Raw genomic sequence first — 8,540 nt, forward strand, 5'->3', positions numbered from 1 at the left:
CCCCTGAGGAATTCTCATTCAGTATAAGGGGGCTTTGGCTTCCCAGGTGTCTCAGTGCTAAAGAATCCACCTGCCAGTGCAGGAAATGCAGGAGACATGGGTTTGATCCCTGGGTCGGGAAGACCCCATGGAGTAGGAAATGGCAACCTGCTCTAGTCTTCTTGCCTTGAAAATTCCACGGACGGAGGAGCCTGGTGGGCTATAAACTATGGGGTCGCAAAGAGTCAGACACGATTGAGCACACACACACTTAAGGGGCTTGGTCCTCTGAGATCTGAATTCAGAAAGCTCAGGAGAATGGAAATATGGGGCAAGGAAAAAGGGGTTTGCACTCAAATCTCTGCTTTACTTTCTGTCCATGTGACCGTAGGCAAATTAATACTTTCGTGGAGCTTCAGTTTCTTTATTTATAGAAGGGGGGAAAAAACTACTTGGTTTTCATTTTACTTTTTACACTTTCCTTTTTTTAAAAAAATAACATCAAGTATTTACAACAACCCACAGCTTTGACACTAGGAGAAAAGTGAAATCAATTATTGCATGTCTTTACATTATACTAAAATACCTTTACAAAACACAATACTTTCATATGCTGCTGCTGCTGCTGCTGCTGCTAAGTCGCGTCAGTCGTGTCCGACTCTGTGAGACCCCACAGACGGCAGCCCATCAGGCCCCGCCGTCCCTGGGATTCTCCAGGCAAGATACTTTCATATATTTGTCCATTATTATAATTCATATAATAACCTTGAAAGTGACTGTCATTAGGCTTGTTTGACATTCAAGGAAATTTAGAGATAAGTAACTTATCTGAGATTAGTCAGATAATACCCAGAACCAAAATTCTAACTCACATTTGCTACATTAAAAGCTATGCATTATCTGTACTCTGATAAAAAAAATTTTTTTTAATAATATAAAAATTAAATATCTAAACAAACTGAAAAAAAAAAAACCCATGCAACCATTAGATTTTGATATTCTTGGACTTAGGTGGTGCTAAGTCACTCATTCAAGAGACTTATGGGGAGCAGTAGACTCCAGGGACAACCTGCATTGTCCATCTGCTGCTGTTTATTGTCCGGAAAGACACTGGCCAATCCTCCCTACTTCTGCCTAAAGCTGTGCTCTCAGAGGCCAAACCAGCTTGGATCCCCCCACCTCCTACCTCCTTGGTTGCTTGAAACCTGCTAGTATGGGTGGTTCTGGCTAATTGAACTGCTGCAAAATCAGTTCCTTTGGCTTCACCCACCAGATTAAAGATTCCTGAGCATATTCTGGGCACAGACCTACAAACAGGGCTGGAAGAGTAAGATACTTATTATTATCATTCTATTTTTTCTAAATATTATTTATTTATGGCAGTGCTGGGTCTTTGTTGCTATGTGAGGGCTTTCTCCGGTTATGGTACATGGGCTTCTCTGGTTGCAGGGCACAGACTCTAGGTGCATGGGCTTCAGTAACTGTGGCGTATGGGCTCAGTAGCACTGAGGCATGTGGAATCTTCCCAGATCAAGGATCAAACTGGTGTCCCCTGCATTGCCAGGCGGATGTTTAACCACTGGACCACCAGGGAAGCCCCAAGATGCCTCTTCTTAGCTAATTAAAGATGGAGAAGCTCCAACACACCACATGGATCCCGTAAGCGTCCCTGTCCTAGTGCCCAGGTTGTAGGTTTAACTACTCCTAGAAAAACTCCAAACTAAAGATCACACCAAGACTCTGCACTTTGTGAAAACTTAAATCTGATGGCAAAGCAAGCTATGTTCACTAAAGACATTCTGGAAAATAGAGATAATGAAATTTACCTCCAGTCCTAACATTCAGATCACCAATAACTACTGTCAACATTGTAATTAATCAACAGCATTCTGATTTTCTTTGTAATGCACAGAAATTAAGATTTCCATGCCTTTTGCCCCTGGGGACTGCTTCTAAAGCCAGCTTTGCAAGTGAGAAGCAGAGAATAACCACCACATGATTTAAAAGGCAATTTGCTCACTCACTTGTTTATTCACCAAACACCTGAGTGGCTGGTCTATGGCAGGGACAGTTCCAGGTGCTAGGAAACAGCAGTGGACAAAGTCAATGGCCTTCTGGGAGCCTATCACCTGGGGACAGCGAGACACTGGACAAATACACACATACATATCATAGTTCAACTTCTGACAAGCACTCTGATGGAAACAAACAAGGTGGAGGAAGTAAAAGAAACTTATGAACTGGATCTTGCTAAGCTCAGAGCAGATCTTTCTGAGAATGTGCCCCTCACATAAAGATAGTGATGGAGATGACAGCCACATGATATAGGTCAAACGTCGCTGTGTAGGTGTAGCTGTTTATCACTTAACTCCACCCTTCAATTTTGTTCTGAGTTGATGTGGGTCAATTCTCAAAGTAAGCAAAGGTCTTAGAGGTGGTTTAACTCAACACCTTCACTTTATAAATGAGGAGGATGATGTCAAGGGGTGGCTTATTCAGAACCACGTTACTAGCAAAAAGCAGAGCCTTGTCTACAGGCTAACTTTGGTGACCCACAAATCCCATCTATTATTACTATAACATACAGTTCCTTTTCAGTTCAGTTCAGTCGCTCAGTTGTGTCTGACTCTTTGCGACCCCATGGACTTCAGCAGGCCAGGCCTCCATGTCCATCATCAACTCCTGGAGTTTACTCAAACTCATGTCCATTGAGTCGGTGATGCCATCCAACCATCTCATCGTCCCCTTCTCCTCCTGCCCTCGATCTTTCCCAGCCATCCAACCATCTCATCCTCTGTCGTCCCCTTCTCCTCCTGCCCTCAATCTTTCCCAGCATCAGGATCTTTTCCAATGAGTCAGCTCTTCGCATCAGGTGGCCAAAGTATTGGAGTTTCAGCTTCAACATCAGTCCTTCCAATGAACACCCAGGACTGATCTCCTTTAGGATGGACTGGTTGGATCTCCTTGCAGTCCAAGGGACTCTCAAAAGTCTTCTCCAACACCACAGTTCAAAAGCATCAATTCTTCGGGCACTCAGCTTTCTTTATACTCCAACTCTCACATCCATACACGACTACCGGAAAAACCATAGCTTTGACTAGACGGACCTTTGTTGGCAGAGTAATGTCTCTGCTTTTTAATAACTTTTAGAGACGCTTAATACAAAGAAATGTTGCTCTATATTGTTCTCACAAATACACTGTAATCAAATATAACCAATCACACAGTAACTCGTGTCTTTTTTTTCCCCCTCTGATGCAAAGTCTGGGGTGAAATAAAGAACAAGGGTTTTGGTGTTAGTTACATTACATCCAGATGTTTTTTTCTTTTTTCATTCATTCATTCATTCTTTCTTTTGCCTTTTCCTAGCTGTGTGATCGGGAAAATGTACTTAATCCTCTGAACTTCAGTGTCCTTGTTTATGAAACCAGCATGCATCGTAAGTGGTGGTTTTTATTCCAATGTTTAAATGGAGAAAATTGGGCAAGATTATAAGAGGAAAAATAGCATACATGGAGTGATACAAATTAATGTCTTCAACGCAGGGGAAACAGAGTCAAGCTTGCTGGTGGTTGGGTTTTTCTTGCAACTCACTAGGGCTCTGATTAGTAACAGAAACCCTGGGTCAGTGTGTGGAGAAACCTCGTAACCAATCCAGCAGGTTGAAGCTGTATCACTGTGGTTTTTCTCTGTAAGATACCAAACCTTCCGGTATTCTTTGGTGCCTCTTTTCTAAACTTGCTTTATTGACTGCATCACCGGCTGTGTGGTAGTGGTTTCATTTTTACCAGTGAACTGGATTATCCCTCTGCAAATCTCCCTGGGGTTCTTGGAAAAATATCTGAAATTGATAAGAGCCAGGACATACCCAGGGTATTTGAAGGAAATACCCAGCTAAGAAATCACTACTGCTCTACACAGTTTGCAGAGGTATTAGGGAGATCTTAACTGTCTCCTTAGAAAGGTCCAGTTAAAGGTGTATTTTTAGGTCTCAGAGATCTCCTTGGAATGCTCTTTTTTGGGGGGTTGGGGGGAACACCGAGATAGGAAGAAGCCTAATATTAATGTGTTTGAGCCTTTAGCTCTGAGGCTTCTCAAGCAGGCTGTTCTTTTCCTAACTCAGCTGGGATGCCACAGACCAAGCAGAAATGGTCTGACCCAGAGAGAAGATGTGGGCTCCAGCCCAAGGATGGGCTCTCATTGATCCCAGATACTGATCCCTTCCAACTCGAGGCTCCTTTCCTCTGAAGTCCCTGGCAAGCAGTTCTGCCCAGAAAAAGGCATTTTCACTGTGGCTTACTGGCTGCAACATTTCCAGAGAGGTGCACATGGCAGCCAGTGACACATGGCTCCAAGAGGGCACACCAGCATGCAGAGGAAAGAAACGTGCTCCTGCAATCTCGCTTCTCTCTTTGAAGACTCTTTCTTTCTCCTTTCTTATATATATATATATATATATAAAATAAGATATGAGCTAGCATTAAATGTGGTAATAAAAACAATGAATATTTCTGTGCTGGTGACTATGTGTCTGGGTTCATGGACCTTTTGGCATTTAACGGGCTTCCCTGGTGGCCCAGATGGTTTAAAAAAAAAAATCTACCTGCAGTGCAGGAGACCTGAGTTCAATCCCTGGCTCAGGAAGATCCCCTGGAGAAGGAAATGGCAACCCACTGCAATATTCTTGCCTGAAGAATCCCATGGACAGAGGAGCCTGGCAGGCTACAGTCCATGGAGTTGCAAAGAGTCGGACGTGTCTGATAGACAAACACAAGGTCATGGACCTCATCATTAAAGACAGAATGACAATTAAAACTCACTTACAAGTGAATCAGTAGAACTCTTTGTAATCTAAGTGGAAAAAAATAATGTAAGCAAATATAGTCATTATTATTATTATTAAGAGGGAGCAAGGACTTCCCTGGTGAGCCAGTGGTTAAGAATCCTCCTGCCAATGCAGGGGACACAGGTTCGATCCCTGGTCTGGGAAGATTCCACATGAAGTGGGATAATTAAGCCTCTGGCCTAAAACTACTGAGCCCACATGCTTATAGCCTGTGCTCCACAACAAGAGATGCCACCTCAATGAGAAGCCCATGTATGGTGACAAAGAGTAGCCCTCACTTGCTACAACTAGAGAAAGCCCCCAAGCAGCAACGAAGACTCGGCATAGCCAAAAATAAAATAGATAAAATTTTTAAAAGAGGGAGCAAAATATGCCACCTCAAAATACATCACATTACTATACTGATTATTCTGAATTAAAGCCCCTTGAGAAGCAGCTGATGCAAGACACACTGACCCTCCTTTATCCCCTGAAAACAGGAAATAAGTCTCCCATGCGAAGTGATCCTCCATGTAACAGGAGGGTAGAAAGACATCCTTATCGTCAGAGATAGGGAATTCAAGGTTGAGAAGGTTGTATAAACAAACCTTGTTGCTTCCTCACTAATTTACTGCCCCAAGCCTACACTTCTTCGTGCGATCGATTCTTCACAAATTTATTGTTTCTTTGTCTAAGAGGTATGAAAGCTGCCTGCTTAGTCACTTCTTTGAATCTCTAATTTTTATGGATTCCCTTCCACACAAAAATTCAGTTTGTTTTTCTCTTGTTTGGTCTGTCTAAGGGCAACTTAATGATTAGATCAGCAGTGATTCTCAGGCTTGAGCATACCTAACACTAACAGCAACCAGTCAATCCTAAAGGAAATCAACTCTAAATATTCATTGGAAGGACTGACGTTGAAGCTGAAGCTCCATTACTTTGACCACCTGATGCAAAGAACTAACTCGCTGGAAAAGACCCTGATGCTGGGAAAGATTGAGGGCAGGAGAAGAAGGGGATGACAGAGGATGAGATGGTTGGATGGCATCACCGACTCAATGGACATGAGTTTGAATAAGCTCTGGGAGTTGGTGATGGACAGGGAAGCCTGGTGTGCTGCAATCCATGGGGTCGCAAAGAGTCAGACACAACTGAGTGACTGAACAACCACAACAAAACACTAACAGCTTGTAAAAAAAAAATGCAGACTCCTGAGTCTCACCCCTAGATAGATTAATTAAATAAGTCTGGGGATATAACCTGGAACTATTTTAGTAAGCTCACCAAATGCTTCTGATACAAGAAGCAGGACCCTGAAAGAGAGAGAGAAATGGTACTCAGTCGCTCAGTCGTGTCCAACTCTTCACAACCCCATGGACTGTAGCTCACCAGGTTCCTCCATCCATGGAATTTTTTAGGCACGAGTACTGGAGTTGGTTGCCATTTCCTTACTCCAGGGAATCTTGCCAACCCAGATATCAGACTTACCACTCCTGTGTCTCCTGCACTGGCAGGCAGATTCTTTACCGCTGCTCCACCTGGGAAGCCCCCAAACCAACTTTAGAAATCTTAGCATCCCTAAAAGAGAAAGCATACTTAGTATGAAATATACAAACTATAAACCGCAGGAGCATTGCTGACACGTTCCCAAAGCCAATGCTCACAATTGTAAGTGTTTGTACAGGATTTTCAAACTAATGTTCCAATTTCATGTTCCCCAAATAGGAGCAACCTCTTAGAAAAAAAATTACAGGAGAAAGAGAAAACCTGTCATAGCTGCTAGTGCTTCTCTGGGAAAATGAAGACAATAGGAAAAGCTTTCAACTAAGGTACCTTTGTATCTCAGAGCTCTGTTTCATTCATTAAATAGAAGAGATTTTTGTGGTCCTAATAGAAATGTTTCCCATGCTTGGAGGTCTGTACAAAAGCCCTCTGGGTTCAGAGACACCTGAATTACTTTCTTTAAGGGTCTTCCATTTGTTTTTCTTTTAATATCATTTAAACACCACAATTTTTTCTTGAGAAAGAAAGATATTAACTGAGCTGTGACTATTGGCTATCCTAAGTACTATTCTACCTTTACTCTAGCCTGTTTTTTGTTTTTTTTTTTCTTTCTTTAACCTTGAGATTGTGATGCTGGGAAAGATTGAAGGCAAAAGGAGAAGGGGGTGGCAGAGGATGAGATGGTTAGGTACCATCACCAACTCAGTGGGCATGAATTACAGCAAACTCTGGGAGATAGTGAAGGACAGGAAAGCCTGTTGTGCTGCAGTCAATGGGGTTGCAAAGAGTTGGACTTGACTTAGGGACTGAATAACAATGGATTATTCAATCTCTCTATGCTTCAGTTTCCTCACACATTAAATAAGGATGATAACAGTTTATTTTATCAATTCTAAGATGGACATTTTCCCCATATTTTAGCATGTCTGAAATCAGAGTGCATCTCATCATTGAGAATTTTCTTTTTTAAAGCACTGTGTCCTAAATTAACTGGCGTATTTTTCTTAGGGGTGGATAAAATAATGGAATGTTCTATAATGATGATGTCTGTTGTTGTTGTTGGATGAAATATGATAATAATATGGATATCCTAAGCATTTGTGAGGGTTAACTGAGATAAGAAACAAAATGCTTAGAACCTTGACTTGCTAATAATTAATCACTTAATAAATATAATCTATTAGTATTCTTACCCCTGGATAGATTATAAATTAACTAGTCCCTCCTTGGTGGCCCTTTAGCTCATCTCCAATATTCCTACCATTATGAACTGAAGTGAAGGGAAGTGAAAGTTGCTCAGTTGTGTCCGACTTTGTGACCCTGTGGACTATACTGTCCATGGAATTCTCCAGGCCAGAATACTAGAGTGGGTAGCCTTTCCCTTCTCCAGCGGATCTTCCCAACCCAGGGATGGAACCCAGGTCTCCCACATTGCAGGTGGATTTTTTACCAGCTGAGCCACAAGGGAAGCCCAAGAATACTGGAGTGGGTAGCCTATCCCTTCTTCAGCAGATCTTCCCAACCCAGGAATTGAACTGGGGTCTCCTGTATTGCAGATGGATTCTTTACCAACTGAGGTATGAGGGAAGCCCTTCTACCATTATGTACGGCATCAAATATTTTTGTATGTAAACCTTTATGTGCCCCCCTAGTTGAGATAGACTGCTAGAAGTGAAATTACTAAGGTCAGAAAGCAAGAGCAGTATTTAAAGGTTGGATTTAAGAAAGTCAGTCAAATCTGGATTAGGCTCTCCAAAGGATTCTTAGTCATTCTAATTAACCTTTCTGCATCTCGGTTTTTGCATAGATCAAATGAAAATAATGATGAAACTCACAGGTGTTCCAGAGAGAAACCACAGGCCCAGAAGGGCATCACTTGTGCTAAAGCCCAAGATATCAAGCCTAGACTTAATGGCTGTCCTATTTGCAGTTTTAACCTCCCCTAGAAATGTAATCTTAATCAACCAGTCTGGAATGTACTGGTCAGCACCAATGACATCATCGGTCACATGGGCCCTTTCCACTCCCCTCCCCCACCTCCAGAGGAGGAGGAGGCCAGTTGTATGATAAACTCCCTTTCCCCTCCCGCTCCAGAAGTGTCTGGGCCTCAAATGATCTTTTCCTTTCTTTTTAATAATAGTTCCCTTGCCCCATCGTTCTCTCATGAAAACCGTCCATTTTGTACCACCCCTTGGAGTGCCTTTTAGATCTGAGGTGAGGTGCTGCCCTGTTT

The sequence above is a fragment of the Giraffa tippelskirchi genome, chromosome 13 (assembly GCF_054371585.1).
Source record: "Giraffa tippelskirchi isolate mGirTip1 chromosome 13, T2T-mGirTip1v1.2.pri, whole genome shotgun sequence".
In the NCBI taxonomy this organism is placed as follows: domain Eukaryota; kingdom Metazoa; phylum Chordata; class Mammalia; order Artiodactyla; family Giraffidae; genus Giraffa; species Giraffa tippelskirchi.